The sequence below is a fragment of the Panthera onca genome, chromosome A1, assembly GCF_046562875.1.
Source record: "Panthera onca isolate mPanOnc1 chromosome A1, mPanOnc1 haplotype 2, whole genome shotgun sequence".
NCBI lineage: Eukaryota > Metazoa > Chordata > Mammalia > Carnivora > Felidae > Panthera > Panthera onca.
Genome location: NC_138339.1, coordinates 69,825,620 through 69,846,985, shown reverse-complemented (window position 1 = coordinate 69,846,985; position 21,366 = coordinate 69,825,620). Strand labels below are relative to the sequence as shown.

Sequence of the window (21,366 nt, the reverse complement as noted above, 5' to 3'; positions counted from 1 at the left end):
CCACTTTGATGTGTGTTTCTGTCACTTGCTATTAAGAGTTCTAATTCAGGAAAAAAACAATCAACTTTTTTTCCCCCAGTGACTTTGTATCTCTTTATCTGAAAAATAATAATTAGGGACAATGACCATTTAGCCCCATAAATCCTTAGGTGTGCAGTCCACAAGATTTAGTCTTGCCCCTTTTCTTGATGTTTAGTGAACAACTGAAATATGTTTTGGGGAACACATAGCCTACAATGATATAAAATTTTATTTCTTAATGAAAAGTAAATTCTATTATGAAATCCTGAGACCAGAAACAGTAATATGCTTGCAAAGTTAATGGCATTTTCAGTTGCTGTAATAAAGTGCAATCTTTTATTTTAAAGATCACAGACATTTAAAATGATCCAATAAACATGGTACACTGATTTCATCACAACACTCTAGTCTCTTACTCATAACCTCTTTGTAATCCTGCTAGTTTCCCTTGGAAACACACTTTAGGTTTTAGGGAGATTCCGTGAGAAGGTAGTTCTACATGGTTTACTTACTATTCAGAACTGAAAAGGGAAGAATGGTCCCTAAAAGTAAAGGTCTGAAATCCCCAGGATAGAAGCATTTTTTAAATGGTGTTTCTTTCTTTTTCTTTTTTTTTAAACGGAGACACTGTTTTATTTATTTATTTATTTATTTATTTATTTATTTATTTATCTATTTATTTATTTATTTATTTATCTATCTATTTATTTATTTATTTATTTATTTATAAATATATGAAATTTATCGTCAAATTGGTTTCCATACAACACCCAGTGCTCATCCCAACAGGTGCCCTCCTCAATACCCATCACCCACCCTCCCCTCCCTCTCACCCCCCATCAGCCCTCAGTTTGTTCTCAGTTTTTAAGAGTCTCTTATGCTTTGGCTCTCCCACTCTAACCTCTTTTTTTTTTCCTTCCCCTCCCCCATGGGTTTCTGTTAAGTTTCTCAGGATCCACATAAAAGTGAAAACATATGGTATCTGTCTTTCTCTGTATGGCTTATTTCACTTAGCATCACACTCTCCAGTTCCATCCACGTTGCTACAAAGGGCCATATTTCATTCTTTCTCATTGCCACGTAGTACTCCATTGTGTATATAAACCACAATTTCTTTATCCATTCATCAGTTGATGGACATTTAGGCTCTTTCCACAATTTGGCTATTGTTGAGAGTGCTGCTATAAACATTGGGGTACAAGTGCCCCTATGCATCAGTACTCCTGTATCCCTTGGGTAAATTCCTAGCAGTGCTATTGCTGGGTCATAGGGTAGGTCTATTTTTAATTTTCTGAAGAACCTCCACACTGTTTTCCAGAGTGGCTGCACCAATTTGCATTCCCACCAACAGTGCAAGAGGGTTCCCGTTTCTCCACATCCTCTCCAGCACCTATAGTCTCCTGATTTGTTCATTTTGGCCACTCTGACTGGCGTGAGGTGATATCTGAGTGTGGTTTTGATTTGTATTTCCCTGATGAGGAGCGACGTTGAGCATCTTTTCATGTGCCTGTTGGCCATCCGGATGTCTTCTTTAGAGAAGTGTCTATTCATGTTTTCTGCCCATTTCTTCACTGGAATATTTGTTTTTTGGGTGTGGAGTTTGGTGAGCTCTTTATAGATTTTGGATAGTAGCCTTTTGTCCGACATGTCATTTGCAAATATCTTTTCCCATTCCGTTGGTTGCCTTTTAGTTTTGTTGATTGTTTCCTTTGTTGTGCAGAAGCTTTTTATCTTCGTGAGGTCCCAATAGTTCATTTTTGCTTTTATTCCCTTGCTTTTGGGGATGTGTCAAGTAAGAAACTGCTGCGGCTGAGGTCAGAGAGGTCTTTCCCTGTTTTCTCCTCTAGGGTTTTGATGGTTTCCTGTCTCACATTCAGGTCCTTTATCCATTTTGAGTTTATTTTTGTGAATGGTGTGAGAAAGTGGTCTAGTTTCATCCTTCTGCATGTTGCTGTCCAGTTTTAAATGGTGTTTCTTTTTTCCCTCCTTCCCTCCCCACTTCCTTCCTTTCTTCCTCCCTCCCTCCTTTGTTCCTTCTTTGTTCATTCGTTCCTTCCTTCCTTCGTTCCTTCCTTTTTTTCTAATAACAAAAATTTTCAAGAACTGCAGACTTGGTACACACAGCCTAGCAAGACATGTTCTCACTATCTAGTGGCAGAGAGGGGTGAGCAAGTCAATTTTTAGAGTGCTTTTTGTTTTCCTTACTCTAAAAATCTCAGTAATGTTTTTAATGTTTTCATTTGAAAACTCCTAAGCCCCCAAATTACAGAGTGAATTTTGGGCAAGCAACTTAAGCCAGAGACTAGTTTGTAAGTCACAAACAATTGACCCTTGAACAGTGAGGGAGTTCAGGAGACTAATCCCCCAGTGCATTTGAAAATCCTCATATAATTTTTGACCCTCTGAAAACCTGACTACTAATAACCTACTTGTTGACTGGAAGTGTTACCAATAATATAAATAGTTGATTATCACATATTTTGTATGTTATATGTATTATATACTGTCTTCTTACAATAAAGTAAGCTACAGAAAAGAAAATGTTATTAGGAAAATCATAAGGAAAAGAAAACACAGAGTACTGTACTGTATTTATCAAAAAAAATCCCATCTAAGTGGACCTACAACGGTTCAAACCCATGTTGTTCAAAGGTCAACTGTATATTGATTTATCTGAGTTTATCTACAAACACATATATCTAATATTGCCCTGATGGGTAGGTTAAGGTTTAAAATAAGACATAAAAACACTTTAATATATTTTTTAAAAGTAAATGTGTAACCTATAGTAAGTGCTAAAAGAGATAGTAAGAAAACCACCACTTATTATGTACTAATGTGCTAAGTACATTTTTTAATTTATTTTTTATTTATTTTGAGAGAGAGAGTGAGAGGAAGAGAGTGGGGGAGGAGGGGCAGAGACAGAAGGAGAGAGAGAATCCCAAGCAGGCCCCATGCTGTCAGCATAGAGCCCAACTTGAGGGTTGATCTCACGATCATGAGATCATGACCTGAGCCTACATCAAGAGTCTGACACTTAACTGACTGAGCCACCCAGGCACCCTGCACTAAGTACTTTTCTAAGTTTTTTCAATTAATTCTCAGAACATCAGAGATTGGCACATTTATCCCAAGGGACCATTCTGCTCTCTTGTTCCTCCCCAGGCAGACCCCATCCTCCAAGGCAGTTGTAAGAACCAGGAGATCCCTCTGGGAGGCCAGCATGTTCCAAACCTCTATGAGCAAGTGCCAGGAGGGGGGGCACCTGCCACTCCCCAGTCCTGGAACCCTGATTTCTGGAGTTTGCTTCCAAGCAGGAGTCTGATTAGACTAGGTGGCAAAATGTAGATGTGCAACTACTTGATCTATTATTTACCTCTGTCTCTCACCAAACTCAGCCCTTCAAAAGAAGCAGCAGGTCATCAGCAGAGCATGACAACCATTCCTGCCCAATATTCTCCATCTTGATATACGTCTTCATGTGTAACCTAATCCCTTTCCAAACTCTCTCCCACATAATTCTTAAGGCAAAACAAATACAATTAGAAGGAACTGTTTTCCTTGTAATGTCATTATGTCAAAGCATAGATCCTATTGTCAGGGAAATCTGATGTAAAGTGTAATTATGTACTTTTGATCAAGACCTTTATTTCTATCTGGGCAGAGTCCTACTTTGCTCCTGAGATTTCTACTCTATGGTTAAAGGAATGAATATCGTATCATAGTTCTGCCTCTTTCTTTCCTTGTTTTGTCTTTGTCTCTCCCTGTGCTCTGGTTGATCTATGCAGTTCCTCTCCTTTATTAGATAAATGCTTGCTTTTTCTACTAGGTAGCCCTAGTTATCCTCCTATATGACAGATGGCTCCTCTGAGCTCTCTCAATAATTCTCGGTTTACAAATGAAAACAATGATGTTCAGAGAAGTTAGTTACATCACTAGTAACACTAGGGCAAAGATTTGAATTCAGAACTGTTTTATTCCAAAGCCCATATCCTTTGCTTCTTACTATGGCTTCTCTCATAATTGCATCATTTGTGATTGACTTAGAAAATTACATTGTAAGGGTATGGACTTTTGGATTATTTATCATGAATCATCCCCTATGGCCAATTATCCTGCTGTTGAACATTTTCAACAACATATAAAGAAAATGTATATGTTCACATATTATAATGTTTTCATTATTATTATTTCACTTACAGACATCTAAAATTGATTTGTTTTCTCCCCAGATTTTTAGCAAGAATCAATCATTTCATATAGCCTTGCAATTTTTAAGAAAATTATACTGCTTTTACAAAAATCTGATGGAAGAATAGTCTCCAGAGGAGAAGAAGGAAGTGATAAATAATATACAAGGTTAACTCTGGTTTCCTCAGAATAACTTCAGTTTGTATGATCTTATTTGGTGGTGATATGTATAATACAACTCTTGATGAAAGTGCTTTGCCAGGTTCCCAGCGGCCAACAATTACACTTAGCACTGGAAGTTGAGAATATTTCCAAGGTTATCTACATTTTGCAGTTTTGCTTGTGGTTTATTTTCTCCAAAGTTCTTCTTACTCTAATGGATAGGATGTTATTTTATTTGAGGGATTTTAGGACAATTTAACCTCATAAACGACCATGTGATAGAATGTATCCTTGAACTTCTGTTTCTTTTATTTTTATTTATTTATTTTTTTAATGGTTATTTATTTTTGAGAGAGAGAGAGCACAAGGGGGAAGAGACAGAGTGAGATACAGAATCCAAAGCAGACTCCAGACTCTGAGCTGTCAGCACAGAGCCCAACGTGGAGCTGGAACTCATGAACCATGAGATCATGACCTGAGCTGAAGTTGGTTGCTTAATCGACTGAGCCACCCAGGTGCCCTTACTTCCGTTTCTTTTAGATCACAGTTTATTGTTAAAGTAGTTCTCAAGTTTCTCAAAGTCAATACATAATACGTGTATCAATGTTAGTAACTGTCATTATTTCCATCAAGTTTTGTTTTATTTCTAATTTATGCATTTAATCAGATTGATCTGCTAGCAATCCAGACTGTGAAAAAGTTTAGTTATATTCATTCATCTATTCATTCATCCAAATGATTTGAGCACCTACTATACGTTGGACATGCTGCTGGATCCTGAAGATAAAATAGCATTCAAGACAACATCTCTGCCCTCCTGGAGTCTAGTTAGGAAGACAGATCACAAGCTAGTAAGCAAATATTGCACCCACTACTTCCCACCTTGTGGTGGTAGTGGAGAACTTGAAAAGCAAAACCTAGTGAAAATAAAAACTGAAAGTCCAAGAGCCTAAACTCACAGGGTCTGATTGGTTCATGCTTCACAAATATGGCCTTTGACAGATATTCCTGATTCTTGACCACAGCACTTTTGCTGTTTCACCAAAATAGCATTGTCTCCTTTCCCTTGCCCAACAGAGTAGAAAATTTAACTCAGTTAAGATCAAGAAGCAGGCAAAATCAGCATTATTTATTTATTTTCTCATTCCAACAAACACACGTTTCAGTTCTGTTAAACCCTTTAGGAAGTCAAGGGTTGTTGTAAATATTAGAAATGGTGTAAAGAAGGACTTCTGCTTCTGAGAAGTATAGTGCTAATAGCAATAGGCTGATACTCTTACTCTTAAACAAACAGAAAATATTACAAAAGTCATTTTCAGGAACATCAGAGAGCTGTGAAAGCAATGAAGTCTAAATGAATCAAACCTCGAGAGAGAGAGAGAGAGAATGATCTGAGGGGATCTGATGATAGCCAATTCCTTTTCTCCTGGGGCACTGGTCAGTCTGGGGGATGCACAGATCCTTGGGCGCCACCAAGGTAGAGGGGCTCTGCTGGAAGAAGAGCAACCAGTAGAGCTTCTGGCAATCTGGAGGAGTGCTGGATACTTGAGAAGCCTCAAATGCATGCCTGGTTCTCCCCACAGTATTGGAATTTCCCACAGTCTCCCAAAACTTAGAAAACAAATTCTCAGCAGGGAAGAGGTTTATCTCAAACCCATGGCCAGTCTCCTGCTAAAGACATTTGTCAAATATTAAAGTTGCATGTGACAGGTAGAGAAAAAGCTGAAAACTTCTGAAGGGCAGAAATGTATCTCCTGAAGCCTTTCAGCACTAAAGAGGCCAAGAGCCACCATGCTTGCAGTGAAAAGCCCCAGGTAGCCATGCACCAGGACCATGAGTAAACCAGAAGCAGACTGAATCTTACTAAAATGTTACCCCAGTCTAGAGCCTGATTGGATTAGGCCCCATTCTCTGCCTAAAAGAGGCATTTTGTCTGCTTGGGCTTCCATAATGCAATACTGTAGACTGGGTAGTTTACATAAACAGGAATTTATTTCCCATTGATCTAGAGGCTGGGAGTGCAAGATCAAGGTTCTGGGCAATTCAATTTCTAATGAGAGTTTTCTTCCTGGCTTGCTGGTGGTCTCCTCACTGTGGTCTTTCCTCAGTACACGAGAACAGGAGCTGGAGGGGGGGAGTTCTCCTTCTTATAAGAGCACTAATCCTTTCAGATTAGGGCCCCACTTTTATGACCTCATTTAATCTTAATTACTTCCTTAGAGACCCCATCTCTAAATACAATCACATTGTGTGTTAGAGTACCAATATATGAATTTTGGAAAGACACAGTTCATACACAAGCAGGAGCAGAAGGTGAAACTTTTTCTTGTGGAATAGAATACTATCTGGAACCTCTATGGGTCTTTTATACACAGTATCATACCTACAATCAAGAATTCCTACACATGTGAAGAGGCAAGGTCATATGACCAACAATCAAGAGGAAAAAAACAACAAAAGCAAACAGACAGATGATCTGCATAATTGCAGTTAGCAGACAAGAACTTTAAAAACACAGTAACTGGGGACTTCTGGGTAGCTGAAAATACTGACAGCTGCCTAACTACTTCCCTCCTGATATTTTCTCCTTGAATGATTCAAAACAACAAGAGAGGATATGTAAATCTACGCAAAACCATACTCTTCAGCATTAACTTAAAGACAGAAAATGCCAAACCTTAAAAATTACTGTGACTAAATAGGGAAATGTCAACACATCCCAGCGCATGATCTCTCATTCTCTGGCTCAACCTCTGGACTGCTACAAGGCTATGTAGTGAGAAAAAGCACACTGAGAAACATCCCAGAAAAGCCAAAAAAGGAAAACTAGCAAGAGGGCTTAAGGTTCATCAGAAACCGCCATCAAAGAGACTCGGTTTGCCCTCTTTATGAAAACATGATAACAGTGTCCAGGCAGAGCATAATAGGGCTCAGGGAAAGGACTTCAGAGTATGCGTGATTAAAATGATCAAGAATTACTTAAAGGGCATCGTTCAAAACATTGTTTAAGGGGGGATAAAAGAGACAAAAAAGAAAGGAGAAGCACTCTGTAATTGGGTTGTGAATGGAAAAAGAAGCAAAAGGTGAAAAATTTAGGGCCCTGTAAAATCAATGAGAAAAGCCACATTGAAGGACTTAAAGCTCTTCCTCTGGTGACTAAAACAAATAATCAAAATAACCTCTAATGCGTATGGATCTTGCTATATTGCTAAAAGATAAAACCATTAAGTGAGGAATCTTATAAGTCACCACAATACCATAAAAATGAACAGAGGGATATGTGGGTGGCTCAGTTGGGTGAGGTTCCGACTCTTTTTTTTTTTAAGTTTTATTTATTTATTTTGAGAGGGACAGAGACAGTGAGAGTGGGGGAGGGACAAAGAGAGAGGGAGAGAGAGAATCCCAAGCAGGCTCCACACTGCCAGCGCAGAGCCTGACATGGGGCTCAAACTCACAAAACTGTGAGATCATGACCTGAGCCGAAACCAAGAGTTGGGTGCTTAACCAACTGAGTCACCCAGGTGCCCCTTAGGGTCCAACTCTTGATTTGGTTCAGGTAATGATCCCAGGGTTGAAAGATTGAGCCCCACATTGCACTCTGCACTGAACATGGAGTCTGCTTATGATTCTCTCTCTCTTCCCCTTCACCCCCCAAATGTCTTTTAAAAGGAAATATCAACAAATTCATACAGAGCCATTGCAAAAAATCATGTTATAAATTTTTACATATACCAACTGAGTAACAACCCATCTCCCACAAGAAGCAGAAGTTTTTAAGTCAACACTCCAAACTGAATCATATATACTCATTCACTCATTCAAAGATATAAGAAAACCCCTTAAATTAGAAATTCAAAAACTAAGAACAGAAAAAGATGAAAAATGGAAGAAATAAAGAGAGAAATGATTGAATTCAGGAAGGAAATGGATTAAAAAGACAAAAATATCTGCAATTTAAAAATGATACATTATAAGGTGGCCAAGGGAGAAAGACTCACATAAAAATTTAATAGGTGCAGAACAAAGGCAGGAAAATAGTAAGAGGATTAAGTAAAAAGAAAGTAAAAAAAAAAATCAGAGAGAAAGTAATGGGAATGGAAGAAAGGCAAAGGGCAGTGCAAAAAAAAACCCCTACAAACCAATATCCTTTTGGTAATGATCCAAAATACTAAATAAATATTAGCGAGCAGAATCTAATAACACATGAAGAAATATACCATGAGCATGTAGGATTTCTTCTAGGAATGCGAAGGTTTTTCAATAATAGGAAATCTATTAGTATATGATATAAAAAAATTTATCAATCACATGATCATCTCCATTGATACTGAAAAAACCTACCTCAAAATTAAACATCCATTCACAATAAAAACACTCAAAAACAGAAATTGAGGAATATTCTCTCAAGAGTATCAAATGTACATGTATGTATGTATGCATACATCCCTTTCTACCTTTCATGTAAGAAAATAGGGAATACATGCATGTATCCCTTTAAATTAGTATTTTTGTGTTCTTTGGGTAAATACCCAGTAGTGTGATTCCTGGATTGTAGGGTAGTTCTATTTTAAACTTTTTGAGGAACCTCCATACTATTTTCCAGAGTGGCTGCACCAGTCTGCATTCCCACCAACAGCGCAAGAGGGTTCCCCTTTCTCCACATCCTCACCAATATCTGTTGCTTCCTGAGTTGTTAATTGTAGCCATTCTGACAGGTGTGACATGGTATCTCATTGTGGTTGTGATTTGTATTTCTCTGGTGATGAGTGATGTTGAGCATCTTTTCATGTGTCTGTTAGCCACCTGTATTTCTTCATTGGAAAAGTGTCTATTCATGTCTTTTGTTCATTTCTTCACTGGATTATTTGGTTTTTGGGTGTTGAGTTTGATAAGTTCTCTGTAGATTTTGGATACTAACCCTTTATCTGATTATGTCATATGTCATTGTCTTCTCCCATTCTGTCAGTTGCCTTATACTTTTGTTGATTATTTCCTTCACTGTGCAGAAAGTTTTATTTTGATGAGGTCTCAATAGTTCATTTTTGCTTTTGTTTCCCTTGCCTTCTGAGACATGTCTAGTAGGAAGTTGCTGCCTGTTTTCTCCTGTAGGATTTTGATGGTTTTCCTGTCTTACATTTACATCTTTCATCCATTTTGAATTTATTTTTGTGTATGGTGTAAGAAAGTGGTCCGGTTTCATTCTTCTGCATGTCGCCGTCCAGTCTTCCCAACATCATTTACCAAAGAGACTTTTTTCCATTGGATATTCTTTCCTCCTTTGTCTAAGATTAGTTGGCCATACATGTGTGTGTCCAATTCTGGGTTCTTTATTCTGTTCCATTGATGTATGTGTCTATTTTTGTGCCAATACCGCACTGTCTTAATGATTACAGCTTTGTAATACAGCTTGAAGTACAGAATTGTGATGCCTCCAGGTTTGGTTTTCTTTTTCAGGATTGCTTTGGCTATTTGTTTTTTCTTATGGTTCCATACAAATTTTCAGATTGTTTGTTCTAGCTCTGTGAAGAATTCTGATGTTCTTTTGATTGGGACTGCATTAAATGTGTAGATTGCTTTGGGTGGTATAGACATTTTAACAATATTTGTTCTCCCAATCCATGAGCATGGGATATTTTTCCATTTCTTTGTGTCATCTTCAATTTCCTTCAAAAGTTTTCAACGGTTTTCAGAGTGCAGATCTTCTACCTCATTGGTTAACTTTATTCCTAGGTCTCATGATTTTGGCACAATTGTAGATGGGACTGATTCCTTGATTTCTCTTTCTGCTATTTCATTATCGGTGTATAGAAAAGCAACTGATTTCTGTACATTTATTTTATATCCTGTGACTTTTCTGAATTCATGTATCAGTTATACCGGTTTTTTTGGTGGAGTCTTTTGGGTTTTCCACAGAGTATCATGTCATCTGAAAAGAGTGAAAGTTTGACTTCTTCCATGCTGATTTGGATGCCTTTTATTTTGTTGTTGTTGTCTGCTTGCTGTAGCTAAGACTTCCAGTATTATGTTAATAATAGTCATGTGAGTGGACATCCCTGTCTTGTTCCTGACCAGAGAGGAAAAGCTCTCAGTTTTTCCCCATTGAGGATGATATTAGCTATAGGCCTTTCATATATGGCTTTATGATGTTGAAGTATGTTCCCTCTGTACCTACTTTGTTGCTGGGTTTTATTATGAATGGATAGTGTACTTTGTTAAATACTTTTTCTGCATCAGTTGAAAGGATCATAAAGTTCTTATCTTTCTTTTATTAATGTGATGTATCATATTTATTGATTTGCAAATATTGAACCACCCTTGCAGCCTGGGAATAAAACCCACTTGATTATGGTGAATGATTCTTGTAATGTACTGTTGGATTTGTTTGCTAGTATTTTATTGAGACTTTTTGCATCCATACTCATCAGCAATATTGGCCTGTAGACCTCTTTTTTAATGTAGTCTTTATCTGGTTTTGGTATCAAGGTAATACTAGCCTCATAGAATGAATTTGGAAGTTTTCCTTCCATTTATATATATTTTTGGAATAGTTTGGAAGGAATAGGTATTAACTCTTCTTTAAAGGTCTGGTAGAATTCTTCTGGAAGTCATCAGGTCCTGGACTTTTGTATTTTGGGAAACTTTTGATTACTGATTCCATTTCTTTGCTGGTTACTGGTCTGTTCAAGTTTTCTATTTCTTCCTGGTTCAGTTTTAGTAGTTTACATGTTTCTAGGAATTCATCATTTCTTCCAGTCCATTTCTTCTAGGTTGTCCAATTTGTTGGTATATAGAGATTTTCATAATATTGTCTTCTAATTGTTTGTATTTCTGTGGTGTTGGTTGTTATTTCTCCTCTCTCTTTTGTGATTTCATCTATTTGGGTCCTTTCTCTTTTCTTTTTGATAAGTCTGGGTAAGGGTTTATCAATTTTATTAATTTTTTCAAAGAACCACCTCCTGGTTTAATTAATTTGTTCTAATTTTTTTAGTTTCTATATCATTTACTTCTGCTCTACTCTTTATTATTTCCATTCTTTTGCTGGCTTTTGACTCCACTTTTTGTTCTTTTTAGCTCCTTTAGGTGTAGGGTTAAGTTGTTTATTTAAGATTTTTCATGCTTCTTAATTTAGGCCTGTATTGCTATATACTTCCCTTTTAGGACTCCTTTTGCTGCATACCAGAGGTTTTGGATTGTTGTGTTTTCATTTTCATTTGTTTCCATGAATTTTTTTTTTGATTTCCTGGTTTTCCCATTCATTGTTCAGTAGCCTGTTGTTTAACTTCAAGTATTTGTAGCTTTTCCAAATTTTTTCTTGTGGTTGACATCAAGTTTCATAGCATTGTGGTCAGAAAATATGCATGGTATGATCTTGGTAGTTTTGTACTTGTTGAGGCCTGACTTGTGACCTACTATGTAATCTAATCTGGAGAATGTCCCATGTGCACTTGAAAAGAATACGTATTTTGTTGCTTTAGGATGGAATGTTCTGAATATATCTGTTAAGTCCATCTGGTCCAAGTGTGTCAATCAAAATCATTGTTTCCTCATTGATTTTCTGCTTAGATAATCTGTCCATTGTTGTAAGTGGGATGTTAAAGTCCCCTACTATTATTGTATTATTATCAATGAGTTCCTTTATGTTTGTTATTAATTGTTTTATATATTTGGGTGTTCCCATTTTGAGGGCATAAATATTTACAGTTGTTAGAACTTCTTGTTGGATGTCCCCTTTATCATGATATAGCTCTTCTTCATCTCTTGTTACAGTCTTTGTTTTAAAGTCTAGTTTGTCTGATAATAGGTATTGCTACTCTGGTTTTCTTTTGATGTCCATTAGCATGATAAATGGTTCTCCATCCTCTCACTTTCAATCTGCAGGTGTTTTTAGTTCTAACAGGTGTTTTAGTCTCTTATAGGCAGCATATAGATGGAATAGATGGGTCTTTTGTTTTTTTTTTTTAAATCAATTCTGACACCATGTCTTTGGATTGGAGTGTTTAATCCATTTACATTCGGAGTAATTACTGCTAGATATGTATTTAGTGCCATTTTATTACTTGTTTTTGTCATTGTTTTTGGAGATTTTCTCTGTTCCATTCTTGTTTTTGTCACTTTTGGTCTTTTTTTTTTTTCACTCAGAATCTCCTTTAACATTTCTTGCAGGGCTGGTTTAGTGGTAATGAACTCCTTCAGTTTTTGTTTGTCTGGAAAATCTTAATCTCTCCTTCTATTCTGAATGATAGCCTTGCTGAAGAGAGTATTCTTGGCCACAGATTTTTCTCACTCAGCACATTGACTAGCCACTCCCTTCTGACTTGCCATGCTTCTCTGGAGAGATCTGCAGCTAGCCTTAGGGGTCTTCCCTTGTAAGTTAGGAACTTCTTTAGTCTTGCTGCTTTTAAGACTTTTTCTTTACTGCTATATTTTGCAAATTTAATTATAATGTGTCCTTGCAGTTCCTGATTCCACTTGTTACCATCTTGTGATTCAGTGTCTGGAAGAGGCTCATCAGCTTAGCCATGCTTATGTCTTGCGTATGTACACTGGCTCCAGGGTCAACTAGAAAAATGTGTCTCAGGTGTTTTCATCTTCTCCAAGGGGAGCTGAACCATGGCTTATTAGGTGGAGGCCTCCCAAATCATCAAGGGGCTCAGGTACTGCTCAGTCAAAAAATGACAAAAGCACACCACAGAATTTTAGGACATGAAGTAATCATTGCATGAGAAAATGAGGGTATGTTCTATGACCAGACAAATTGGGTTAATGCTCTTTTCCAGTCTTTCTTCCACCTGTGTCACACTGTTCTTTACCTTCACCTCACTTAAACTTTCTCAGTCTTTAGGCAGCTTCTCACTCTTCTCACTCAAGGGTGTAAAGACAGTCCTTGATTTGCAACGGTTCAACTTATGATATTTGACTTTACATGGTGCCAAAGTCGTACACATTTAGTAGAAACTGTAGTTTGATTTTTTGGATTTTGATCTTTTCTCAGGCTAGGGATATTCAGTAAGATTCTCTCTTATGCTGGGCAGTGGCAGCAAGCTGCAGCTCCCAGTCAGCCATGCTGATCACTAGGATAAACAACCCATACATTTACAACCACTCTATACCTGTGCAACCATTCTATTTTTCACTTTCAGTAGAGTATCCAATAAATTACATGACAACATGTCACTATAAAGGCTTTGTTGTGTTAAGATGATTTTTCCAAACTACAGGCTTATTTATATCTAAGAGTTTCTGAGCATGTCTCAAGTAAGCTAGGCTAAGTTATGATGTTTGGTAAGTTAGGTATATTAAATGCATTTTGGACTTACAATATATTCCACTTATGATGGGTCTATTGGGAAGTAATCCCATCTTAAGTTGAGGAAGATCTGTATAATTTTGTTAGTAAGAGTAATGGCATTAGGCCAAGGATAATCTTGAATCTCCTCTAATTTATTTTAAAAGGCAAATCAATTTTGAAGTTTGGTATGCATTACTTTTAGCAAATATACAGTTGATTCTGATACATTATGAGTCATGATACCATAATGAAAGCATGTTTTGGGACAATAGTATCAGAAAAACATTCTGCTCAAAATGTGCAGGCTGAAGTTTCCTCTATGAACAACATTAACACTGAACCAAGGCCTCACTGGGTTTTGTTGTGTCCTCCTTCCCTTCTTTACTTTCTATTGAGTACTGAAGGCTATGCTATTACTAATATCACTTTGTTGTAGTGTCCACTTAAATTTCCAGTATCTTTCCACATAATCTTTAATCAGTTCTAAATAATTACAAATTTAAATACAACTTTGTAACCAGCCAACATTAATTGCTGCTTTCCTCAATTACAAACCTACCCAAACGATTAAGTCCATAGGCTCGTTAATGTACAGTGCTTTCAATTTTAGCCTATTATGTCAATTACAAATCATTTTGTGGCATCTGGTAGAGGTGATTTGTGAGTTGTGCTTTCACCTTATTGAGCTTTTATCCTGTTAATGACCCTGCTGCCACAATTCTCACATCATTCAATCTAAATGAGCTGTGCTTCCATGCCTTACTTCCATGGAATAATGTGTGTGTGTGTGTGTGTGTGTGTGTGTGTGTGTGTGTGTCTTCAGGAAAACAAAAAAATTTAAAAAACACCTACTGTTTTGTTAACATTTTAGGTGTCTCTTACTCAACGGTTATATCCAGTGTATTGCCAGAGACCAACTGGTGCTTTTAACACCCTCGGGGGAATTCAACAGTATTTGCCATTGGCTCTCACCTCCAGAAAGATAAAGATATTTGTGTAAATTTAGCACAGAGGTCTCATGAGTACTCCTATCACCAATCTGGGATAGTTTTCTCCATTTTTTACTTATATTCTCTGATATAGTTTAAATTTCTCCTTTTCACTGGAATGGTCTGGGTACATCATTCTGAGTCCCCATTACCAGTCCCCTTCTTCTCATGACTCTGCTATGGGTGGTGAATAAAATTGACATCAAGTAGAGCATCCCCACTACTGTCCTAGGATGTCCCAGACTCTGCCTATCCCTTGTTTTCATTACACCTAGGGGGAGAGATGCCAAGCCATCTTTCACTACATCAATAGTGCTAATCTAGAGGAATCTGAAGTGCATCACCTCTACCTTTCCTCATCTTCTTTTCGATAGTGTTTCCAAAGTAAACAAAATGAAGAAAAGGGAATCAACAGAAGAAAATGCAAGTTGCTTGTATAATCCTTAGGCTACGTAATTCAAGCCCTAAATAAACAAAGGATGACCTACATGCATATTTACGAACCTGAAATAGTTCCTGTTTGCTTTAAAAAATTTATATTTATTACATTTCAAGAGGTCAGTTATAATATAATCAATATATAGATATAGTGCTATATTATACCTGAATATACAATATGACATAATGTAATATATTGCAATGTAACATAAATCACTAAATATATAATATATATACTAAATATGTGTAACATATATATACTAAATATATAATATACTAAACACACATATATATAACACATCTAAGTACATCCACCTATATATAATTTACTTCTTAAAACAACTCTATGGTATAAGGATTATGGGAAATAGAAATTATCTGCTTTGAAGAAATCGATTTGACCGTCTAAAAAATTGGTCCCTAATTTGTATTTGATATTTATGTCTAAATTACTACTATAGGTTTTATTCTTCGAGATCCCCTAAAGGAATTGAATAATGTTAGGTGACCTACTAGAACGGCAGTTCTGCTTCTGGTAGCAGAAAATTAGGCTAGAATCCTCCGGAGATTTGCCAGCAAAATTAGCAGCAGAGGGTGTAAATGCAGCAACTAATTCTGCTAGAAAATGAACAGAAGGGACGGCACTAATCTTATTAGCCGCTATCTCATCAGTCAAAACAGCAAGAATGTAGGAATGAAGCTTTGAAGGCTATTTTCTCTTTAAGAGTCCTTGTTTCTCCTCTTCTTTTAAGACCAATGGCAGGATAAAGAATAATGGTAGAAAATAAAATTTAAAAGAGGTAAAAAGGCAGAGTTGTATGATTGTTCTGTCATATAATTCTGCGAGAACTATACATGGCTCAAGAGTGACTTTGGGCATGCATAGCACTGACGGCCCAGATGTTACAAGCAGTTGTCACTGTGTTCAAATTATACTGAAAGCTTTGAAGAATACTTCCTCTGTGTAGGGTTAGCCTGAGCGAGTAGGCTAATAGATTCAAATATGAAGGACATGTACCAAGCCCTGGTATTCTTCATAGAAGGCAGTCTGCCTTGGGCTGGCCCAGCCCACATAGTACCAAAGCATGAAGATGGACCACAGACCATGAGAATAAGTTCTGTTCATTGGCCTCTATTCATAAAGACTGTATTATTGGGTATGTGGCCCAGCAGGTGGGGCTATGGGGGCACTCATCTCTCCTTTAATTCAGTGTAAGGTTATGAGTCAACAAAAACCCAGAGTTTGGTAAGAAACCCATGTTTCTTAAAAGAAAAAGACCCAAAAACTATACATAAAAAAAGATGATCCCACACTTCACTAGTATGGTAGACCTAATCCTAGATCATGGCTAAATGCTCAAACTTAGTTTTTTACATTTAACTTTTCCCCTGCTGTGAGGTGACCTGAATTTTATTCTTATATTTTAGGGCCTCTGGTCTCTCATCTATAAATTCCCCAAGTCTCCTTCCACTGTTGACACTTGGATTTTGTGAATAACCAAGTCAGACTCACAATAACTGGAACAGTTACAACATGTAGATACAGGTGTTTACATGGAGTCTTGTAAGGACATTTAGAAAATGGGACTTCTGAGTCACCAAATCCCATGACATTATCTTAATTTCCAACTAGATATAATCTCTGGTGAATTGACAACAAGGGCAATATGAAATTCAAATTACATTTCCTTTACCATTTTCACATTTATTATTGAACTGATAAAATATTCATTTGCTTAAAACCCATATGGCTGTTTAGTTTTCCTGAACACAATTAAGGAACTCTAAGTATCAATACAGTAATTCAGGCTGAATGACAGAACAGCCTCATGTGATACTTTTCAAAGAAAATTATGGTAAAGTCAGAAGTAGTTCTGGGGAGGTGAACAAATACCCATCTAGTACTGTGTTTGGCACTAGCAAGCTCAAAAATGTACTTCTCTTCCCTCCTTTCCCTGTATTGTCTAGTTTACTCAGAGAAAACCATGGGCTAAATCTAAATTTTCCATAATGCTACCCTGCTAAAGAAATTTGCCCCAGTTTTTCAAGCTGAGGTGTAAAAACTGGGCTCTCATATTAGCCTGTTGTTAGTTTGTATCTGTCCCCCTTCCACTCCTATTTTATTTGATTTTTAAATTACACCTTGATTTTCTTTTGGGGAGCCACTCTTTGCTGGCTCTTTACCTACTAAAATTTAGGTGACCTGTGCCAAGATGGACCCATGCCCAACTAACCAGTAAATTCAAGCACAATGATTCTTACCTCAGGTTACCTGGAACTCATCCACACATGGGCTTAGTGGTAATGTAATTTTATAACCTCCATTTCTTAATAGCCAAAAGAATTCTAGCCCTCTTATTTTAGAGCAAAGTCCTTTGCTTTCCACACAGGCAAATTCCATTTTGTGTGGTCAAAGTACCACCGCTGTCATGACATTTTTCATAGACAATGATAGTCCCATACTTGTCTAGCACTTTGATTTCTAAGCCCCCCGCAGATTAAAATACTATTGATTTTGAAGGTCAAAGAGGCTAATGCTTGGAAAAGAACACCAAGAAATGTGCAGTTGGGGCAGAGCTAGTAGAAAGTGGATGGAATATAGGAGCAACCTTTTATTCCCTCAAGATAAGGAACAAGAACTTTTCTAGAAGAAAGAAGAGAAGAAAACATAATCATCTATAAAAGCCCCAGTACGCATGGAAATAGAAAGCAATGGCTGCTGTCATTGTGTATGCCATAATCACTGAAAAAGAAAAAAGAACATTGAATGGCAGACAAATATCCTTCTAGAACTCTGACTTTTTTTAAGAGAGGTACTGAAGCATAATGGTCAAGGTCATAGCCTCTGGGGTCAAATTGCCTAGTTCCAAATTCCACCATGGTCATTTACTACTTGGGTTATCTTGAGCAAGTTACTTAACTTCTCTATGCCTTAGTGTCTTCATCTGTAAAGTGGAGATGAAAGCTATCACATAGGTTTTGTTTGTTTGTTTTGTTTTTAAGCAATTAGTGTATGCTAAATCCTAACAACCAGTGCCAGGCATTTAATAAATGCTAATTTTATTCTCGTGAGGTAGCACTGGGCCCTTTTACAGGCTCTTTATATTCTCAAGTTTCAGGACCACTTCATAGCTCTTAAATCTTATCTCCATCTCACCTGACCTCAGGTCATCCTCTCAGCTACCATGTTTCTGACCGTGGTCCCTCCATTTTCAAGTCTAAACTCAAAACTTTCTGCTCATCCCAAGCATTCCTCCCTGTGCGATGAATCAAAGAGGGGTAACTTTACCAGATTCCAGCTGAGCCAGACGCCAGGGGACAGAGATATGTCCCATAAAAACTAACAGTTGTGTGACTGTGGTAATGTTTTTGTGCTTCTCTTGTCTGTCAACTGGGTACAATTCCTCCTGTTGAATTTATGCAGAGCTGATGTCAGAGTCTGGTTCCTTACCAGCAGTCCCTCCTGGTATAAGGCTGCAGAAGTCCATGTGAGTTAGTGGATTCTTAAACTGTGAATTCCCTGAGGTGAGGGCCAGCCCTTCCTGTTCACCATCGAATCTCTGGGCCCCACCAAAGGGTTGATACTGAAATACCTATTTGTTGAATAAATGAATAAGTGGTTTAAAGATAAGAACAACTTCAACTCTAGAGATGGCAATTGTTTAACTGCCTCAAGGTTAGTCACTCACAGGGATTGCCCCCAATAACCACTTGTCAGTGGGCAAAAAATTAGGCCAGATCAATTTCTGGGTCTCTAATGTTGCTAATCCCAATTACTAAGTTGTCCCAAGTGAAAGACACATTTTATATGTTTATAGTAATGCTTTCTTTTTAATTTTAGACTGGCCAGCTTTTTTATATCATGGATTAGTTCTGCATGAAGGCATAGGCTTTTTATTTATTCCTTTTCATGGAAGTTCATTTTAAAATAAAGGTAACTGAAATTGCTTGCATAGGGTTTAGTAACAAACCATGAAATCTTTTGGGGGGGGACATCCTCTGAGTGCTTTTATAAAAGTTATTTTCTTAGGCAGTTGCATCGAGAAAAACATTGTTTTTATGTGTGACATTTTTCTCTGGTTTTAATTTATTGGTAAATTTTGAACAACTTTTGGAATGGTGACCACAGGTTATGTTTGTAAAGCAAGACTGATGTTTCATTAATCACTATATCATGAATTTACATCAGGTTTAGAGACCCTTATACACATTTATAACATTTAGTTTTTCAATAACTTTCTAGAAGGAAAATCTTGACTAATGTGTTACTTGAGACATCAGTGAAAACAGATTCGGTTTATTTACTAAGGAAACAGTTGCTGTACTCTCTCAGAACAAGCCCCTCTTCCCTGTTGTCTTTATTGTGATCGACTTGCAGCATGTGAAACTGAGAACTAGGCTGCTTAAGACTGTGACTGAGAAGATGGGACAATAGGCTGAGCATTCGGAGGTACCTCCTTTTTTCTTTAGTGTGAAGTTGTAATGGCAAATATTTGTTACTCAATTTGTGTAACTCTTAGAAGTAAATCCAAATCCAGCTTTATTCATGGCAGCAAGTGATACAACTTAGTAGCCAGGTGTAAATTAACTGGACTTTGGGACAATTTTTTTTTTTTTGAGAACTTTAAAAACAAGGTCTCTGGCTTTAGATAACAAAAGTAAGTCCTTTTGTAAGTCTCAGAGCACCTCGAATCCATATTGGTTTTATGAAATTCAGAGAAGGGCTCCATTTTCTGTACAGTTGTACCTATGCACAATGCCACACACCAGGCAAGGAACACCAGAATACTCTCAGGGGGTTCCCTGTGAAGAATGAATAACATACATACAACTAATTCGGGCACCCATTCCTCCACTGAACAAATATTAAATGCAAACTCAGTACTTGCAGTCCCTGTAAAAAACATAGAAGAAAAGGCAGGAACCAGAATACGGATGTTATGCGGTCCCAGTTTGATTTGCTACTGAATGTATAACTAAGTCCAATGTATGCAATACATAATAGGAATATGCATTCACTCAACTCACACTTATTAAACTCCTACCGTACATTTTATATATATATATATATATATATATATATATATATATTTACATTATATAGAAATAATGTAAAAACAAACCAACAGTGTTAGTCTAAAAACCTGAATTACCAGATTGGTGAATCCTCCCTTCACCCCTTCTGTGCACATACAGTCCCAGCCATGAAAGCTGCTGCCTGTCTGAGCAGTGCTTCCAATTATGTACCGGGGGCTCTTCAAGTTCACTCCTGTTTACCAGGCTTCCCTCCACGGTATGCCTGTTCTGCTGACATCCACCAAGGGCCTGCCCAAAAGGAGCTCGACTGCCTTTTTAAAAAATAGTCTTCAGTTTCTAAGAAGCCTAGGCCGTCTGGGTCTGTTTGGCAGAAATCCTCGCTGCGGCCTCCAGCTCTGGCCACGTGCCTCCTCACAGGTTTCTTGACTTCTCTGCACTCAGACGCAGCTTATGAACCACATCATCTTGCTTCTTTCTTCCTTTCTGGCCCTGCCTGGCCCTGGCAACGAACCTGTGCTGTGTTCCGTATCATTGTACTGCTGTCCACAGCATATTTGCCTTTCGCTCAGCTCCTTTGGCTGTCCTGATGCAGTGTTTAGTGTGGTGGGGTAGGAAGGGCATGGTTTGGGACTCAGGCAAGAGGTCTGACCCATCTTTGCTGTTTACAGAAGCTGTGTGATCTTGAACACAATAGTTAACTTTCCCAAACTTAAAAACCGCTGCTTTAACATAGATGATAGTTTTTAACTTCATCTGATTATTATGAGAATTAAATGAACTAATGTAGGTAAAATGCTCAGCACATAATTATGCTACATGCACATGAGTTAGCATTTTCTTCTCTTCCAGACCTTCACTTTAATTAGCCAATCTCCACACATGTGCACCTGAACAATTTATCAGCTTAGTTCCTGAATACTTATTTACCACATTTGTCAGCCAGGCTTCCTCAAGCCCTCCATGAAGACAGCCAGGTCCCTTCCCTACTGCCAGTCGAGGAAGAGGGCAATTTCCATTACCAGTGTCCATGAAATAAAGTCATTCTCATGCATCACTTTCTAAGCACAATTAGTGATGGTTCTAATGAAGGGATGATGCATATAGGAATGAAAGGTTTAGCTTAGTCCAAGCCCTGATATACCTCAAGAATCTGCTGGAAGAGGTCAGGCAATGACAAAAGGTTGACTTTATTTCCTTTGGGTCCTCATCCCATTACTCACAGCTAGGAGTAAGCATGAC

At 37.6% G+C, this 21,366-nt stretch overlaps 1 protein-coding gene across 11 annotated transcripts in view; it reads right to left on the bottom strand.

The window, feature by feature from the left end:
* Positions 1 to 21,366, bottom strand: part of LOC132680145 (uncharacterized) — a 214,624-nt gene that overhangs the window by 47,087 nt on the left and 146,171 nt on the right. The window lies entirely within an intron of this gene.